Source organism: Phyllobates terribilis, unplaced genomic scaffold (assembly GCF_046119375.1).
Source record: "Phyllobates terribilis strain yellow unplaced genomic scaffold, ASM4611937v1 Scaffold_7__3_contigs__length_470593459, whole genome shotgun sequence".
Classification (NCBI taxonomy): domain Eukaryota; kingdom Metazoa; phylum Chordata; class Amphibia; order Anura; family Dendrobatidae; genus Phyllobates; species Phyllobates terribilis.
This window is the reverse complement of record NW_027362767.1, coordinates 379,222,009-379,242,059: the sequence shown is the minus strand read 5'-3', so window position 1 is coordinate 379,242,059 and position 20,051 is coordinate 379,222,009.

The window sequence follows — 20,051 nt, the reverse complement described above, 5'->3', positions numbered from 1 at the left end:
AAAGTCCAGGCAGAACATGAAAGGAGATACTTTCAGAATGCAGCATTCCCACCTGCAGGGTAATGGATTCGGTGATGAGTTGAATGGGGCGAGGTAAGAGGCCCCCATCCACGGCAGCGACAGACAAGGGTACAGCCAGAGGTTTGGTGGGGATGCGGTATTTCTCAACCAGGGACTGTGAAATAAGGTTCCCGGCTGCTCCAGAGTCAAGTTGGGCTAGTTCGAAATAACGGTTCTCCCCGTAGATGATCGAAACTGACAACAGCAGGGATGGAGAGGATTTATTCTTGTCTAGGTGGACCTCTCTGAGCGAACCTAGACACAGGCGTTTCCCGACCTCTCCGGGCAGGCACGGATCCGGTGCTCCTTACTGCCACAGTAGAAGCAGCTCCCCTCGGCACGGCGTGAGTCCTGACGGGTTTTGACCATCTTGGTCTGGTCGACCTGCATAGGCTCAGGAGAGTGTACCTGGGGAGAGATGGAGGGAATGACGGGTTTCTGGAAAGTAGGAGCTAAACGTGGAATCCTTCTCTCACGGGTGACCTCCTTGGCACGCTCCTGGAACCGTAGGTCAATCCGGGTGGCAAGGGTTATTAGATCATCGAGAGAGGTAGGAATGTCCCGACCAGCAAGTTCATCTTTAATACGACCGGACAGACCCTCCCAGAAGACGGATACCAGAGCGTCGTTATCCCAGGCCAGCTCCGAGGCAAGGGTGCGGAACCGTATGGCATATTGGCCCACGGTGAGACCCTCCTGACGGAGGCGTAGCAGAGAGGATGCGGATGAGGTTTTCCGTCCGGGTTCGTCGAAGACTTTCCGGAAAGCCGAGAGAAAAGCAGGCAAGTTGGACACCAGGGGGTCTCCTCTCTCCCATAGAGGATTTAGCCAGGCCAGGGCCTCCCCGGTGAGATGGGACATGATAAAGGCAATTTTGGCCCGGTCGGAATTAAACTGATGGGACAAAAGTTCAAAGTGCAGGGTGCACTGATTTATGAAGCCCCGAGCCTGGACGGAGTCGCCTTCGAAGCGAGGAGGTGCAGACAGCCGGGGACCGGGAAAGGTTACCATGGTATTAGTGGGTAGCGGAGCTGCCGGGTTGCGAGTCATGGTACTGGCAGTGGCTGCAGGTGGTGCAGTCAGAGTGTCCAGGCGAGTATTGACATTCCGCAGGTGACCCAGGATGGACTCCTGTTGGGACCTTTGACGGGACAGTTCATGACACAGGTCCGTGAGCGAGGGAGCTTGGGTGCCACCGGGCTCCATGGCCCGAGCAAACTGTAACGGGTCCGGGAGGCGGAACCTCTGAGCTACTATACAAGGGGGCGGCCCTTGTAAGGGAGCGGGTGGCAGTCTCTGGGTGAACGGACAGGGAGTTACGGCAAGTGATCAGGGCAGTCTCTGGGTAAGGGGTAGGTACGACCTGTGATGGCAGAGCCTCCGGGTAGGCTAGCAGGCAGATGGTAGATGTGTGCTCCCAGGTGAGCAAGCGAGAGTCTCTGGAATAGCAGGTGGTCACGGCACGTGACGGCGGAACCTCCGGGCAGGCAGGCAGGTAGGTAACGGAGAAGCGCTCCCAGGTGAGCGGGCAAGAGTCTCTGGAATAGCTGGTGGTCACCGCACGTGACAACGGGACCTCCGGGCTGGCAAGCAGGCAGGTAACGGAGATGCGCTCCCAGGTGAGCGGGCAAGAGTCTCTGAGATAGCTGGTGGTCACAGCACGTGACAACGGAGCCTCCGGGCTGGCAAGCAGGTAGATAACGGAGAAGCGCTCCCAGGTGAGCGGGCAAGCTGATCCATAGACAGACTGACCGGAGTAGTAAGGCAGACCGTCGGACCTCAGGCAAGCAGGCAGGTAGCTGATATGTGCTCCCAGGTGAGCGGGCAGGCTGGTCCTTTAGACAGACTGACAGGAGTAGTAAGGCAGACCGTCGGACCTCAGACTGGCAGACAGGTAACAAGTATTCAGGCAGGAATCAGGCAGGTAACTGGCAGGTAACTAGCAGGAAACTGGCAGGAACTTGGCAGGAAACTGGCAGGTAACTGGCAACGGGACCTGAGGGCTGAAGCACAGGTGAGACACAGGTGCAAATAACATTGCTCGGGCACCTCCATTTTGGAGGAGGTGCCTTATATATGATGAAGTCCTCTGGCCATTGGCCGGGGACTCCTTAGGACGGCGCGCGCGGCCCCTTTAAGAGGAGGGGAGCGCGCGCGCGCGCGCCCTAAGCACAGGGGCCGGGAAGGAGCGCGCGCTGAGAGCAGAGCGGGAGGAGGACGCCGGGAAGGAGCGCGCGCTGACAGCAGAGCGGGGAGAGGACGCCGGGCACGGAGCAGAGCGGTGAGGGGAGCAGCGTCCCTGCCTAGCAGAGGGCAGGGACGCCAGCGCTACAGTCGCCTTGCTTGCACCTGCCTTTTCAGCTTTGCCCATATATTTTCAATAGGATTGAGATCAGGGCTTTGTGATGGCCATTTTGGCAGTATGCTTCGGGTCATTGTCCATTTGGAAGACCCATTTCCACCCAAGCTTTAACTTCCTGGTTGATGTCTTGATATGTTGCTTCAGTATTGCCACATAATCTTCTTTTCTCATGATGCCATCTATTTTGTGAATTGCAACAGTCCCTCCTGCAGCAAAACAACCCCACCACATGATGCTGCCACCCACGTGTTTCACAGTTGAGATGGTGTTTTTAGGTTTTCAAGCTTCTCCCTCTTTCCTCCAAACGTAACAATGGTCATTATGCTCAAAAAGTTCCATTTTAGTTTCATCAGACTACAGGACATGTCTCCAAAAATTAAGGTCTTTGTTCCTGTGTGCATTTGCGAACATTAATCTGTCTTTTTTTATGTTTCTTTTGGAGTAATGGCTTCTTGCTGGCACAGTGTCCTTTCAGCCCATGTTGATACTGTATTCATTTCACTGTGGATATTAACACAATCTTACCAGCTTCCGCCATCATCTTCACAAGGTCTTTTGCTTTTGTCCTTGGGTTGATATGCACATGTCGGACCAAATCACATTCATCTCGGGGACACAGAACCCGTCTCCTTCCTGAGCGGTATGATGGCTGGACATTCCCATCTTGTTTGTACTTGCGTATAATTTGTTTGTACAGAGGAACGAGGCACCTTCAGGTAACTTGAAATTGTACCCAAGTATGAGCCAGACTTGTGCAAGTACACAATTCTCTTCCTGATATCTTAGCTGATTTCTTTAGACTTTCTCTTGATGTTACACAAAGAAGCAGTGTGTTTCAGGTGTGCATTAAAATACATCCACAGGTATGTCTCTAATTAACTCAGATGTTGCCAAAAATCCTTTCAGAAGCTTCCAAACACATGACATCATCATATTTGTTAAATATAATTGTTTAAAAGCATAGTAATTGTTATGCTCGCACCCGGACTGACTGGCGTGAGCGTGATTAGTGATCCCACTGTACCATGAACCGAGGAGTGCCTGGAGGGGCGTAACTAAGTATCAATCTGATCCGACCAAGGTCACACGGCGGCTCAGTCGACTCCGTGAACCAGGGAGGAACCGAGCAGAGGGACCAGGTGCTACTCCAGGTCAGACCTCGGTCACAGCTGTTGACCCACACCGGGGAATGCAGGAACAGGCAGGTTAAACTGGCATATTGACTGGTGGGTACTGGCAGGCACGGCTGGTATGCAGACAGGTGGATATTGACAGGCATAGCTGGTATGCAGACAGGTGGGCACTGGCAGGCACGGCTGGCATGCAGACAGGTGGGCACAGGGAGGCACGGCTGACATGCAGACAGGCGGGTACTGGCAAGTAAGAACGTAGGCAGGATAGGGACCAGTACAGACTGGGATACAAAAACAGAGCCGCAGGTGAGGTAGACAAGTAGAGTGGAGCAAAACCCGCAGATGCGGTGAACAAGCAAATCAGAGCAAAACCGCAGATGCGGTGAACAAGCAAAGCAGAGCAAAACCGCAGGTGCTGTGAGCAAGCAGAGCAAAGCAAAACCCGCAGATGCGGTAGACAGGACAGGGCTCTGTTCACATGGAACAGACTGGAAAACACAAGAAGATAGCTGGAACACAGGAGTTAGATACCGAGGGAGGGAAACAGTACGAGCAGAACCAGATACACACAAGGTACTTACAATGAAGTAGCGAGTGGACACAAGACTCACAAACAGAAGTACAGATACAGGCATAGAGACAAACAAGTAACGGACTAGGACACTGTTCAGACAGGATCAAAACCAGGAATAAGATACAGGAATGAGCCTGGGAACTCAGCCCCCAGGGTGGTAGAAACTGACTAGAAGTCACAGGTACAGGTAGAGGCCCTGGGTACTCAGCCCCCAGGGTGACGGACAGACTAGAGTCAGGACAGGACCTGGCAACTCACAGTTGCACAGAACAGACTGTAAGAAAGTGTTGCTCAGGCACCTCCTGCTGAGTGGAGGGGGTTCAAGTATCCAGTGACTCACAGCAATAGGCTGGGGACGCATTAGGACTGCGCACACTGTAGCTTTAAGAATCAGAAAGCAACAGCGCCGACGCCCTAAGCCAGCAGACAAGAGACATACAAACAGCAGGTACTGGAGCAAAAGTGTGCAGCCTGGCCTGAAAGGTCAGATTGCGGTCTTGCATGGTGGGAGATGGTAAGCCATGCAAGCACGCCGCCAGGGATGTTACAGTAATCTTAGTGTATGTAAACTTTTGACTTTGCAGTAAGTAATAAAAATGCCTTAAAACATTCTCTCTCTCATTATTCTGGCACTTGGCAAGTATTAAAAATTATGGTAATCCTAATTAACCTAAAAAGGGAAAGCTTTTTCTGATTTCATGTCAAATATTGAGAAAAACATGCATATGTGTCTTTATATATAGTGTATGTAAACTTCTGGTTTCAACCGTATATATGGTAGCACAAGAACAATGAGTTCAAATACAAGAAAGGAAGAAAAAAAAAAAATATATATATACAATTGACAAGTTAAAATATCTAATAAAAAACAAAAAACAGCCTGAAACAAAAACAGATGCAATTAGTGCAATTGCGCCTGCATGCGTCATACAAGAGTGCGCCTGCGTGCGTCATACAAGAGTACGCCTGCGCAATGAGCAAAAGAAGACGCAATTGTTGAATATAGTCAGCGTCATCAGCGCCTGCGCACAAGACTCCATATGGGTAGTTTGTTAGAGACCGTATTCATGAGGCGCATGCGTTATACATATGCAGTCATGCGGTATTGATGCTTAAATATACATATATAGGGATGGCACATATTAAAGATTCTTTAGACGAATAGCTAGAACAAGAATATATTTATCAGAAAGAGGAGGAGAACTCAGCATATCTTTGCAAAAAAAGTGTCTTTATTTAAACATATATAGAAAAATAAGTATTCAAACCAGACAAGGGCGGGTGATAGTTCTATCACCCGCCCTTGAGAAAGCGGTCTTACCGCGAACCGCGCATCGGGCTCCGAGCTACCACCATCCTTTCTTCCCTCCCCCTTCTCTCCACTCTGACTGTGAGAGTTTTCTACAGGTAACATACTTATCATCATATACTCTGCCCTGGTACTAGGTATATGTTGGTGCGCCCCCTTGCCACATGGCAATGTTCCCCCTTGTCACATTAACGGTACCTCTTTACCCCATACAAGTGGAATGTTTTTATCATATATAGTATATTTATTGCTTCTACTATATTTATGATCTATGATTTACCATGGGCAATTGTGCAATTCTATCTATACCAAAGGGCTAAAATCATTGTCTCATTAGTATATGTATTTGATTTTTCAGTATGTTCCTATCCAGTCATCTTTTACCCACAATTTGTCTGGTTTAAATACTTATTTTTCTATATATGTTTAAATAAAGACACTTTTTTGCAAAGATATGCTGAGTTCTCCTCCTCTTTCTGATATGCTTTTCCAGCATGCGGTTGGATGGATGCTCGCCACTTGACTAGCTATCTGCCCATCTTTTCATAGCTATTATATGGCTTTTCTGTATTAAGAATATATTTATATACAATTATGTAAGATAGGACGAGCCATATAAGTATAATATGCCCATATACAACCTAATTGATATGGTGTCTGGCGGCGTTATTACAAACACAAGATAACTTAATTAGAAATTACTACTAGGTGGTGTCTAAAGACGTTATTAAAGGCACCCACCATAATCAAAATAGAGTTAAGAATAACCGGAATACAGCAATGAAAGTAGGACAAGCAACCATAAGAATATATCATAGTAACATAGTAACATACTTTGTAAAGCCGAATAAAGACTTGCGTCCATCAAGTTCGACCTGCTAGTTCTGTAATTGCTAAAGTTGATCCAGAGGAGGGCAAAAACCCCAAATGATTTAGCCAATCTTCACCTGTGGAAAAATTCCCTCCCGACTCTGAAACCAGCAGTCAGAATAAATCCCTGTATCAACCTACTATTTTATTCTATGTTTAAGTATATGCTGAAATCTGCCTGGTATCTAGAAAAGCATCCAGTCCCCGCTTGAACTGGTTTAGTGAATCCGACATTACCGTCTCCTCACTCAATGAATTCCATATTCTCACTGCTCTTACCGTAAAGAACCCCTTCCTATGCTGGTGCTGAAACCTTTTCTCTTCCAGTCTTAGTGAATGCCCTCTTGTTACCGTAATATCCCTCCTTTTGAACAAATCCCTGGCAAGATCTCTATACTGTCCCCTAACATATTTGTACACATTTATTATGTCCCCCCTCAACCTTCTCTTTTCCAGGCTGAATAGTCCTAGTTTTGCCAACCTCTCTGGGTATTGCAGTCCCTCCATTCCCTTTATTAATTTTGTTGCCCTTCTTTGTACCTTTTCAAGCTCATTTATATCCTTTCTATATATTGGGGCCCATAACTGAGCACAGTATTCCAAGTGTGGTCTGACCAGTGCTTTGTACAGTGGAAGAACAATGTTTTCATCCTTCATCCCTACAATAGAAAACAGAAACATCCACAAGGACAAGCATATAAAGGGAGAATAAATAAATGAAAAAAAAAAAAATAGGCTCTATGTTACTCATAATGGTCATCACTACAGGAATGATGATCAAGATCAAGTTAAATTATGTGCATAGGGGCCAAGAAGGTGTTATGGTTCTTTATGTGGATGCAGCCACCTGTATAGATAGAAGCAAGATGGAGTCATTTGGAGGGCCACAGAATCTCAATAGTAATAGTGTACCCCTCCAAATAAAGGTGCTCAAAACATATAGTTGTAATCACGCATAATACATTTTTATGCAAAAATAGAATAATTTTATTAACATAGTAGGGAATAGAGTATATGAGGGAATGCGGATACTACACTGGTGCCGCAACAAGACCATAGATGCCAGCAGGTAAGTGCTCTATATATACAGCATCCACAAAAGTAAGATACATGTCCCAGCACAAGGATATGAGATGCAGTGACTTAGTATAGGGCTCATGGAATCTGAGCCCAATAAAACCATGAGGTGGTAAGGGACAGGGCTAGTGAAATGTGATCACGGGTGAGTATTATTATATAAAGTATGCATGAAAAATAAAACATACATTCCAGTAAAACTTATTTATTATTCAATGTTCGAGAGCAAAATAGCTACATGCTGTCTACACATGCGGCAGCAAAACTATCCCGTTGGTATATATCCCAAAAGCCCTTCGTCATTTATAAGAAAGAAGGCAACCCAAAGAGAAGCAATAAGAGCTCTAATAAAATATGTCCAGAAATGAGGAGTAAGGACATAATATATAAGAGCAACTGGTGGGCCACGATATCGTAATGGAAAACTGATGAAATTTGTGGCTACAAGACAAAAGACTAAAGAACCAGACTAGGTTTAAATGGACACACTGGCAAGCGTACAAGAAGACGAATAGATAACTCCACCAGCAAGAAATCTAAGCTAGGCCAGGGTGTCCATCTACTGATGGTGAATATGCTCAGTTCATCCTATGATCCGACCTAGCGAGGCAACACAAAATGCATTCCCTTATTGTCCTTGGGTAAGAAGATAGTGCCATGAAATGGAATGTGCACAAGGCACTTTTAGGTAAGTAGTAAGTCTAGTGTAATTCTCCAGTGGTAGTTCATGTCCAAGTACCATGGGCAGCACTAAGAGGCGATCAAAAAGTGGACCGGATGAATTCAGTGCAATCATCATGGCATCGTTCAAGCGAGTCCCTTGAGATATCCACTAGATTTCCATGAGCGGGTCCCCGTGCTTCTCTCCAGGTTAAAATTTGGACCCTTGTTGATGGCAGGCCTCCAGAAGATGACTATAAATGGGAAGGCCATAAAGAGAAAAAGTAAATAGAAGGAACAAGACATATGCAAATTACTGGCCCAAAAAGCTTGTAAATAGTACTTCCTCCTTCAAGCCGAAGGGGCAACCAAGTAGAGTTCATAATAATAATAATAATAATAATAAATATAATCTTTTTATTTATATAGCGCCAACATATTCCACAGCACTTTACAATTTAGGCAATAAATCCAAAAGTTTCTTGTTAAGACTACCCTCCTTGACCTTTTGTTTGGAGGCCAATGATGTGAGTGTTCCTACACTTACCCTGATGGTGATCAAGGAAGTGCAAGGCCACAGAATTAAGGGACCCTTTTTAGAATCAAAGGCTGCCAAATTGATTGTGGACAGATGTTTCTGTACGCGCTTCCTTAGTTCTTGTGAAGTCTGTCCCACATAGACCTGGTCACAGGGGCACACAATGGCGTAAATGACACATCTAGTTTTGCAATTGATGTATGTCCTAAGAGGGTAGCATGTAGAGTCTAGGAGATTGGTAAAGCTGTCCCGAGTGGGGTGCATACATAGACATATTGTAACGGGTCCGGGAGGCGGAACCTCTGAGCTACTATACAAGGGGGCGGCCCTTGTAAGGGAGCGGGTGGCAGTCTCTGGGTGAACGGACAGGGAGTTACGGCAAGTGATCAGGGCAGTCTCTGGGTAAGGGGTAGGTACGACCTGTGATGGCAGAGCCTCCGGGTAGGCTAGCAGGCAGATGGTAGATGTGTGCTCCCAGGTGAGCAAGCGAGAGTCTCTGGAATAGCAGGTGGTCACGGCACGTGACGGCGGAACCTCCGGGCTGGCAGGCAGGTAGGTAACGGAGAAGCGCTCCCAGGTGAGCGGGCAAGAGTCTCTGGAATAGCTGGTGGTCACCGCACGTGACAACGGGACCTCCGGGCTGGCAAGCAGGCAGGTAACGGAGATGCGCTCCCAGGTGAGCGGGCAAGAGTCTCTGAGATAGCTGGTGGTCACAGCACGTGACAACGGAGCCTCCGGGCTGGCAAGCAGGCAGGTAGCGGAGAAGTGCTCCCAGGTGAGCGGGCAAGCTGGTCCATAGACAGACTGACCGGAGTTGTAAGGCAGACCGTCGGACCTCAGGCAAGCAGGCAGGTAGCTGATGTGCACTCCCAGGTGAGCGGACAGGTTGGTCCTTAGACAGACTGACCGGAGTTGTAAGGCAGACCGTCGGACCTCAGGCAGGCAGGCAGGTAACAAGTATTCAGGCAGGAATCAGGCAGGTAACTAGCAGGAAACTGGCAGGAAACTGGCAGGTAACTGGCAGGTAACTGGCAACGGGACCTGAGGGCTGAAGCACAGGTGAGACACAGGTGCAAACAACATTGCTCGGGCACCTCCATTTTGGAGGAGGTGCCTTATATATGATGAAGTCCTCCGGCCATTGGCCGGGGACTCTTTAGGGCGGCGCGCGCGGCCCCTTTAAGAGGAGGGGAGCGCGCGCGCGCGCGCCCTAAGCACAGGGGCCGGGAAGGAGCGCGCGCTGAGAGCAGAGCAGGAGGAGGACGCCGGGACGGAGCGCGCGCTGACAGCAGAGCGGGGGAAGGAAGCCGGGCACGGAGCAGAGCGGTGAGGGGAGCAGCGTCCCTGCCTAGCAGAGGGCAGGGACGCCGGCACTACAGTACCCCCCCCTTTAGGCCCCCCCTTTTTTAGGCCAGACAGAAATTTAGCTAGGATGAGAGGGGCATGGATGTTCTCCCGGGGCTCCCACGTTCTCTCCTCAGGACCAAACCCCTTCCAATCTACCAGAAAAAAGGTCTTTCCTCTTACCCTTTTGGTGGCAAGAATGTTCTCTACCTCAAACTCGTCCTCAGCAGAAACCGGAGCAGGAGGCGTACCTGTAGACTTGGAAAAAGAGTTAAGTACCACAGGTTTGAGGAGAGATACATGGAAGGAGTTAGGGATCCGTAAGTTGGCCGGGAGTCTCAATTTATAGGCCACCGGGTTGATCTGACTGATGACCTCCAGTGGGCCGATGAACCGAGGCCCTAACTTATAGGAAGGGATCTTGAGCCGGACATATTTGGACGAGAGCCAGACTTTATCCCCAGGGCGGAATTGAGGAGGGTCCAGACGTTTTTTGTCAGCGTGTCTTTTCATACGCTCGGATGACAGAAGGAGTGCGGACCGGGTACTCTCCCATATGGAGGAAAATTTGTTAACAAGAGATTCCGCAGCCGGATTGTCCGCCGAGGTGGAGACGGGAAACGGGATCCGAGGATGCTGACCGTAGACTACAAAAAACGGGGATTTGGAGGAAGACTCGCTCTCGTGATTGTTGTACGAGAATTCGGCCCATGGCAGGAGATCCACCCAGTCAGAATGGTGGGCATTAACGAAGTGCCGAAGGTAACTGGTCAGGTTCTGATTGATCCGCTCCACTTGACCATTAGACTGTGGGTGGTAAGCGGAGGAGAAGTCCAGGGTGACGTCCAGCAATTTACAAGTGGCTCTCCAGAAACGGGAAGTGAACTGTACCCCACGATCCGACACGATGTGACGGGGCAGGCCATGAAGACGGAAGATGTGGCGGATAAAGTCTTTAGCCAGCTCGGGTGCAGACGGAAGACCTGGCAGTGGAATGAAGTGAGCCATCTTGGAGAAGCGGTCAGCGACCACCCAAATGACCGTACAACCGGCAGAGACGGGCAGATCAGTAATGAAGTCCATCGCTATATGCTGCCAGGGGGCAGCAGGTACTGGCAGAGGTAGGAGGCGGCCGGCCGGCAGGTGTCTCGGAACTTTGTTGCGGGCGCAGGACACACAGGCAGAAACAAAGTCTATTACATCCTTGTGCAGGTTAGGCCACCAGTAGTGCCGGGTAATAAGCTGGAGGGTCTTTTTCTGACCGGCGTGGCCAGCTAGTTTAGACGAATGACCCCAGTGTAGGATCTTCTCCCGATCAGGTACTGGTACGAACGTCTTACCAGGAGGAAGACGATTTAGACTCACGGGAGCCACCTGCATTACTCTGGCGGGATCGATGATATGTTTCGGATCCTCCTCGAGATCAGACACCAGAAAGGATCGAGACAAGGCGTCCGCCTTGACGTTTTTGTCAGCCGGGCGAAAATGAAGGACAAAATCAAAACGAGCAAAAAACAAGGACCACCGGGCTTGGCGCGGGTTAAGTCTCTGGGCATGCTGGAGGTAAGCCAAGTTCTTGTGGTCAGTGTAAATTATTACCGGGTGAAGAGCCCCCTCGAGCAGGTAACGCCACTCCTCCAATGCCAGTTTGATGGCCAATAACTCTCGGTCTCCTATGGAATAGTTGCGCTCAGAGGAGGAGAAGAGTTTAGAGAAGAAGCCACAAGTTACCATCCTCCCGGAAGATGATTTTTGAGTAAGTACCGCTCCGGCTCCAGAGGAGGAGGCGTCAACTTCCAGGAAGAACTGCTTGTTGCCATCTGGGCGATGCAGCACCGGGGCGGAAGAGAAGGCCTGTTTAAGGGAAAGAAAGGCCTCCTCTGCTTCGGGTGGCCACTCTTTGGGATTAGTACCTTTACGGGTGAGCGCAGAAATTGGGGCCGTCCGGGAAGAGAAGTGTGGTATGAAGAGGCGGTAGTAGTTGGCGAAGCCCAGGAATCGCTGAATGGCCTTCAACCCCTCCGGTCGGGGCCATTTCTCGATGGCAGACAGTTTCTCAGGATCCATTTGTAGGCCGGTCTGAGAGATAATGTAGCCCAGAAACGGAAGCGAGGTCTGCTCAAAGAGGCACTTCTCAAATTTAGCGTAGAGATGGTTCTGCCTTAGCCTGAGCAGGACCTGACGAACGTCCCTCCGGTGAGTCTGGAGATCCGGAGAGAAGACCAAGATGTCGTCCAGGTACACCACTACGCAGGAGTAGAGAAGGTCCCGGAAGATGTCATTGACCAACTCTTGAAAGACGGCAGGAGCGTTACAGAGACCAAAGGGCATTACCAGGTATTCATAGTGGCCGTCCCGGGTGTTGAATGCCGTCTTCCATTCATCCCCCTGACGAATACGAACCAGGTTGTACGCCCCACGAAGGTCCAGTTTGGTGAAGATCCTAGCCCCCCTCAGACGATCAAATAATTCTGGAATGAGCGGAAGGGGGTACTTATTCTTCACCGTGATCAGGTTTAGGCCTCTATAGTCTATACAGGGACGGAGAGAGCCGTCCCTCTTTTTGACGAAAAAGAAGCCTGCTCCCGCCGGGGAGGTAGATTTCCGGATGAATCCTCTGGCCAGATTCTCCTCAATATATTCGGACATTGACCGGGTCTCAGCAGCGGATAAAGGATAGATACGCCCACGGGGAGGAGTAGTACCGGGTAGCAGATCGATGGGACAGTCGTATGGTCTATGTGGTGGTAATGTCTCTGCCTCCTTTTTATTAAAGACATCTGCATAAGACCAATAAGGAATCGGAAGTCCAGGTAGATTAGCTGGGGTAGGAGAGGGACGGACGGGATGGACGGGTACCAGGCAGGTTTTATGACAGTCTTGTCCCCAGCGAAGGACCTCTCCGGTTTGCCAGTCTAGCACGGGTGCATGTCTCTGGAGCCAGGGCAGACCTAGCAGGAGGGCGTGAGAGAGTCCAGGTAGAACATGAAAGGAGATACTTTCAGAGTGCAGCATTCCCACCTGCAGGGTAATGGATTCGGTGATGAGTTGAATGGGGCGAGGTAAGAGGCCCCCATCCACGGCAGCGACAGACAAGGGTACAGCCAGAGGTTTGGTGGGGATGCGGTATTTCTCAACCAGGGACTGTGAAATAAGGTTCCCGGCTGCTCCAGAGTCAAGTTGGGCTAGTTCGAAATAACGGTTCTCCCCGTAGATGATCGAAACTGACAACAGCAGGGATGGAGAGGATTTATTCTTGTCTAGGTGGACCTCTCTGAGCGAACCTAGACACAGGCGTTTCCCGACCTCTCCGGGCAGGCACGGATCCGGTGCTCCTTACTACCACAGTAGAAGCAGCTCCCCTCGGCACGGCGTGAGTCCTGACGGGTTTTGACCATCTTGGTCTGGTCGACCTGCATAGGCTCAGGAGAGTGTACCTGGGGAGAGATGGAGGGAATGACGGGTTTCTGGAAAGTAGGAGCTAAACGTGGAATCCTTCTCTCACGGGTGACCTCTTTGGCGCGCTCCTGGAACCGTAGGTCAATCCGGGTGGCAAGAGTTATTAAGTCATCGAGAGTGGTAGGAATGTCCCGACCGGCAAGTTCATCTTTAATACGGCCGGACAGACCCTCCCAGAAGACGGAAACCAGAGCGTCGTTATCCCAGGCCAGCTCCGAGGCAAGGGTACGGAACCGTATGGCATATTGGCCCACGGTGAGACTCCCCTGACGGAGGCGTAGCAACGATGATGCAGATGAGGTCTTCCGTCCGGGTTCGTCGAAGACTTTCCGGAAAGCCGAGAGAAAAGCAGGCAAGTTGGACACCAGGGGGTCTCCTCTCTCCCATAGAGGATTTAGCCAGGCCAGGGCCTCCCCGGTGAGATGGGACATGATAAAGGCAATTTTGGCCCGGTCGGAATTAAACTGATGGGACAAAAGTTCAAAGTGCAGGGTGCACTGATTTATGAAGCCCCGAGCCAGGACGGGGTCGCCTCCGAAGCGAGGAGGTGCAGAGAGCCGGGGTCCGGGGTAGGATACCATAGTATTAGTGGGCAGCGGAGCTGCCGGATTGCAAGATATGGCACTGGCGGAGGTTGTTGGTGGATCAGACAGAGTGTTCAGGCGAGTATTAACATTCCGCAGGTGACCCAGGATGGCCTCCTGTTGGGACCTCTGACGGGACAGTTCAAGACAGAGGTCCGAGAGCGAGGGAGCTTGGGTGCCACCGGGTTCCATGGCCCGAGCAAACTGTAACGGGTCCGGGAGGCGGAACCTCTGAGCTACTATACAAGGGGGCGGCCCTTGTAAGGGAGCGGGTGGCAGTCTCTGGGTGAACGGACAGGGAGTTACGGCAAGTGATCAGGGCAGTCTCTGGGTAAGGGGTAGGTACGACCTGTGATGGCAGAGCCTCCGGGTAGGCTAGCAGGCAGATGGTAGATGTGTGCTCCCAGGTGAGCAAGCGAGAGTCTCTGGAATAGCAGGTGGTCACGGCACGTGACGGCGGAACCTCCGGGCTGGCAGGCAGGTAGGTAACGGAGAAGCGCTCCCAGGTGAGCGGGCAAGAGTCTCTGGAATAGCTGGTGGTCACCGCACGTGACAACGGGACCTCCGGGCTGGCAAGCAGGCAGGTAACGGAGATGCGCTCCCAGGTGAGCGGGCAAGAGTCTCTGAGATAGCTGGTGGTCACAGCACGTGACAACGGAGCCTCCGGGCTGGCAAGCAGGCAGGTAGCGGAGAAGCGCTCCCAGGTGAGCGGGCAAGCTGGTCCATAGACAGACTGACCGGAGTTGTAAGGCAGACCGTCGGACCTCAGGCAAGCAGGCAGGTAGCTGATGTGCACTCCCAGGTGAGCGGACAGGTTGGTCCTTAGACAGACTGACCGGAGTTGTAAGGCAGACCGTCGGACCTCAGGCAGGCAGGCAGGTAACAAGTATTCAGGCAGGAATCAGGCAGGTAACTAGCAGGAAACTGGCAGGAAACTGGCAGGTAACTGGCAGGTAACTGGCAACGGGACCTGAGGGCTGAAGCACAGGTGAGACACAGGTGCAAACAACATTGCTCGGGCACCTCCATTTTGGAGGAGGTGCCTTATATATGATGAAGTCCTCCGGCCATTGGCCGGGGACTCTTTAGGGCGGCGCGCGCGGCCCCTTTAAGAGGAGGGGAGCGCGCGCGCGCGCGCCCTAAGCACAGGGGCCGGGAAGGAGCGCGCGCTGAGAGCAGAGCAGGAGGAGGACGCCGGGACGGAGCGCGCGCTGACAGCAGAGCGGGGGAAGGAAGCCGGGCACGGAGCAGAGCGGTGAGGGGAGCAGCGTCCCTGCCTAGCAGAGGGCAGGGACGCCGGCACTACACATATGTTACAGTCCCCACATGGAAAAGAGCCTTTCAAAGATATACCCCGATTCAATTTACATGTTGGTCTAGTAAAATGACTTTTCATCAAAATGTCCCCAAGATTAGGCATCCTTCTGGCTGTCAGGAGTGAACGCTTGTTAATGATAACAAGGCTGTTTTTTTATCAGTCTTTAAGTTGCCCCAGTGTTGTCCCTTACCTGATTCCATTGATCTACATAGTTGGTAATGAATCATAATGCCGGATCCTGATGTCTATGCCTTGGTATCAAGAGGGTTTCTTGGGTTTAGGACCTGGCCCGCTGGTAGGCCGTTGAGTTAACCTTCTTAGGGTACCCTATTTTCCTGAGCCTGGCAGTAAGATCTTCAGCTTGACAGTGAAAATCATCGTCCCCGGTACAATTACATCTTGTTCTAAGAAATTGCCCTGTTGGGACCCACTTCCTGGTGTGAAACGGGTGGAAGCTCTCAAACTGGAGAAGATTGTTAGTGGCTGTTGGTTTTCAGAACAGGTCCGTCAAGAGGTGATCCTTCTGTACGAGTACCTTTAGGTCAAGAGAGATAGCTGAAAGGCTGAAGTAAAGTAGGTCAAAAAGATGTTAAATGAGTTAGAATGAAGGAAATTAAAAAACTCCCCACATTCCTGTACAGTACCTATCCACACAAAGAAGACATCGTCAATATAATTTATATATAGGCTACATCTCAGATTGTAATTTTCTGGCAGTGAAATTCAGTTGTATCCAGAGCTAGTCCACAATAAAAAAAAATCTAATTTCTTCTGTTACTAACGTGATACATACAGCAGGCACATTTGAGCTTGTAATTTTTTGGCACATACCGTATATGTATTAATTTTTCGTCTAGGCTTGTCATATCTTGCAAGAAGAATTCTTTTTACATATGCGCAGTATCAACATACCTCATCTTCTACACCCTTTTTTAGTTTTGACAATGCATATTCGGAATGGTCTGACACATTCAATTCATCCTTATCATACCTCTCAATCAATGCAAAAAAGAAGTGAAAAATTCCAGCTCCAAAAAGTTATATTAAAAAATTCCAAGTTTTTAATACATCATTTTAAAATCTGATGAGGTTACAAGGTACATGGAAATTCACATAGCAACGCGTTTCCAATGCCAACCAGCGTTCATTGTCAGCTTGACATGTACCTTGTGACTTCATCAGATTTTAAAATGATGTAATAAAGACTTGGAATTTTTTAATATAACTTTTTGGAGCTGGAATTTTTCACTTCTTTTTTTGCATGGAGTATTTAAACCCCAGACCACACCCTGAGGTGGGGATATGGTGAATGGCCTCCCGCCCTTCACAATGGCGATTCACAAAACCACTCCCTTTTAAAATGGAGGTTTAACCCTCTCAGCAAATAACATGCTGGAGTACACTTCATGATTTCAATTCACGTAAGCTAATAGCCTCCGTGAAACATATCTTCCCTCTATCACTTTAACAGTGACTTTGTCACAATATACAGTATATATATTATACCCATAAATAAATATTATTATGAAAAAAAATAAACAATAAAAGTACACATATTTGGTATCACCGCATCCAGAACGACCCGACCTATGAAACTGTCATACTAGTTAACCCCTTTAGTGAAAATAGTAAAAAAAAATAAATAAAAAACGAAGCAAAAAATGGTAATTTATCATCACACCGTCAAAGAAAAAGTGGAATAAAACGTGATAAAAAAATGAATGTAAATAAAAATTGTACCTCTGAAAATGTCATCTTGTCCCGTAAAAACAAGCCACCATATAGCTTGTGGTAGGACGACTTGCACGGCCACTTCCGGAAGTAGATTCAGGAACCCGGGTTTTCTTTGCAGGCTTTATTAACAGCATAAAGCTCTGCACTCCAGCAGAATAAACACAGCCTTACTTAGCAAAACAACAAAACAAAAGATAAACTGTAGCACACTCCATATATGTGTGTGTGGTTCGCCCACACAGGTTATGTCCAGCCTTTAGCACCCTCCTGAGCTATGTCTGTCCAGTCTGGAGACCTTGCCTCTCCAAACACAACATAAAGAAAAAAAAACAGGACTGAACATTTAAAAGTTGCTCAGTCACACCCTGAGGTGGAGGTATGGGGAATGACGTCCCTCCCATCTCTAGGTCATTCCCCTAAAACCACTCCCTTTAAGTGAGTTAACCCTCCAGCATATAACATGCTGGCAGAAAGTTTATTGGCTTCAGTTCACACAGGTTAGCAACCTGTGTGACACATACCTCCCCTCATAAATCATACCAGTGACTCTGGCACATATTCCCCCCCTCTGCCCAAAGCCGAGGGTTTGGACACCTTCCGATACCAGACAGGGAATTCTAGAAAGGGCAGCAGTGTCCGCGTGTAACTTCCCGGGCCTATGCTCTACATGAAAGTTGAAGTCCTGAAGAGCTAGGAACCATCTAGTTACCCTGGCATTTTTACCCCTCTTTTCCCTCAACCATCTCAACGGGGCATGGTCTGACACCAACTTAAACTCCTGCCTAGTAGGTAGTATCTTAGTGTATCTACGGCCCACATTATGGCTAAACACTCTTTTTCTATTATTGCGTAGTTTTTCTCACGGGACGAAAGCTTCCGGCTCAGATAGAGAAATGGATGCTCTTCCCCATTTATCTCTTGAGAGAGTACGGCTCCTAGACCAACCTCTGAAGCATCTGACTGGACCACAAACTCTTTCTTGAAGTCTGATGCAACCAGGACCGGCTGTTTACACAGTGCTGACTTCAACAGTTGAAACGCGGTCTCTGTTTCCTCCATCCACTTCACCATGGTTGATCTGGTGCCTTTTAGGAGATCTGTCATTGGTGTGGCCATCTTGGCAAAATTTTGGGTAAACCGCTGGTAATATCCCACCATTCCCAGGAACGCTCTCACTTGCTTCTTGGAGAGCGATTTCGGCCAGGTCTGGATTGCCTCCACTATATTTACTTTTGGCTTTATTTCGCCTCTTCCAATGACATAGCCCAAGTACTTGGCCTCCTCTTTTCCGACGGCACATTTTTTCGGATTTATAGTAAATCTCGCCTTCCTTAGAGCATCCAGAACGGCCTTGTAGCTTAGGTAGATGACTATCCCAGTCTGGGCTAAAGACTACAATGTCGTCAAGATAGGCTGCGGCATACTTTTTATGTGGGGCTAGGATCCAATCCATAGCCCTCTGGAAGGTGGCTGGGGCCCCCTGTAGTCCGAACGGCATCCCAGTATATTGAAAGAACCCATCAGGTGTCGAGAAAGCCATCTTTTCCTTGGCCATCTGGGATATGGGGATCTGCTACCTTCGTCAGGTCAAGAGTGGTGATGTATCTTGCTGGTCCAAGCCTCTTGATGAATTCGTCGATGCGGGGCATTGGATATGTGTCACACTTGGACACCTCATTCAACCGGCGGTAGTCATTACAAAACCTGCACTCTCCTTTTGGTTTTGGCATGAGGACGATTGGGCTCAACCCCCGACTCTTTGACTCCTCTATCACCCCGAGGTCTAGCATCCTCTTTACTTCGTCGGAGATCACCTTCTGGCGTGCTTCCGGGATCCGGTACGGCTTCAGATTCACTCTTACATGTGGCTCTGTCAGTATGTCATGCTCTACCACCTGAGCATGCCCCGGCAACTCTGAGAACAACTCCCGATTTCGCTGTAGTAGTTCTCGACATTGTTGCTTCTGGGCCAGCGATAGAGTCTCTGCTATAGTGATCTCTTCCACCTTGCCTTCAGGAGCGGCTCCCAGGCAAGGGGTTTCCACCGGTACCCGGTCCCGCCACGGCTTGAGAAAGTTCACATGGTATAGTTTGTGCGGCTTTCTTCGGCAAGGCTGGTGGACTCTGTAGTTCACTTCATTGAGTTTCTCCACCACCTCATACGGGCCTTGCCACTTGACCAGGAATTTACTTTTGACAGTGGGGATGAGAACCAGAATGCGATCCCCAGGCTGGAACTGTCTCAGCCTTGCCGACCGGTTATACACCCTCGCCTGGGCTTCCTGCACCCTGAGGAGATGTTCCTTCATGATGGGCATCACTTTCGCCATTTTCTACTGTAACTGGGCTACATGTTCGATAATGCTCCAGTGGGGGGTGACCTCGGCCTCCCAGGCTTCCTTGGTGATATCTAGGAGACCTCTTGGATGCCGGCCATATAGAAGCTCAAACGGAGAGAAGCCAGTGGAGGCTTGGGGAACTTCCCTGATGGAAAACAGTAGAAATGGGAGCAGGTATTCCCAGTCTCGACCATCCTTCTCAACGACCTTTTTGATCATTGCCTTCAGAGTCTTATTAAAACGCTCCACCAGGCCATCGGTCTGCCGATGGTAAACGGAGGTTCGCAGGTGAGTAATTCTAAGCACTTTACACAGCTCCTTCATCATGTTGCTCATGAATGGGGTTCCTTGGTCTGTCAGGATTTCCTTCGGCAGGCCGGTCCTGGCAAAGATGTGGACAAGTTCCCGAGCTATGCTCATACTGGATGAGTTCCTTAAGGGTACCGCTTCGGGGTACCGGGTCGCATAGTCCATGAATACCAAGATATATTGATAGCCCCGGGCCGATTTAACTAAGGGGCCCACGAGATCCATGGCAACCCTCTCAAAACTAACTTCTATCACAGGCAGTGGAACTAAGGGGCTACGGAAGTAGGAGGAGGGCGCGGTTATCTGGCAGGTGGGGCAGGACCTACAATAGTTTAAGATCTCCCGGCTATATCCTGGCCAATAAAACCTCCTCACTATTAT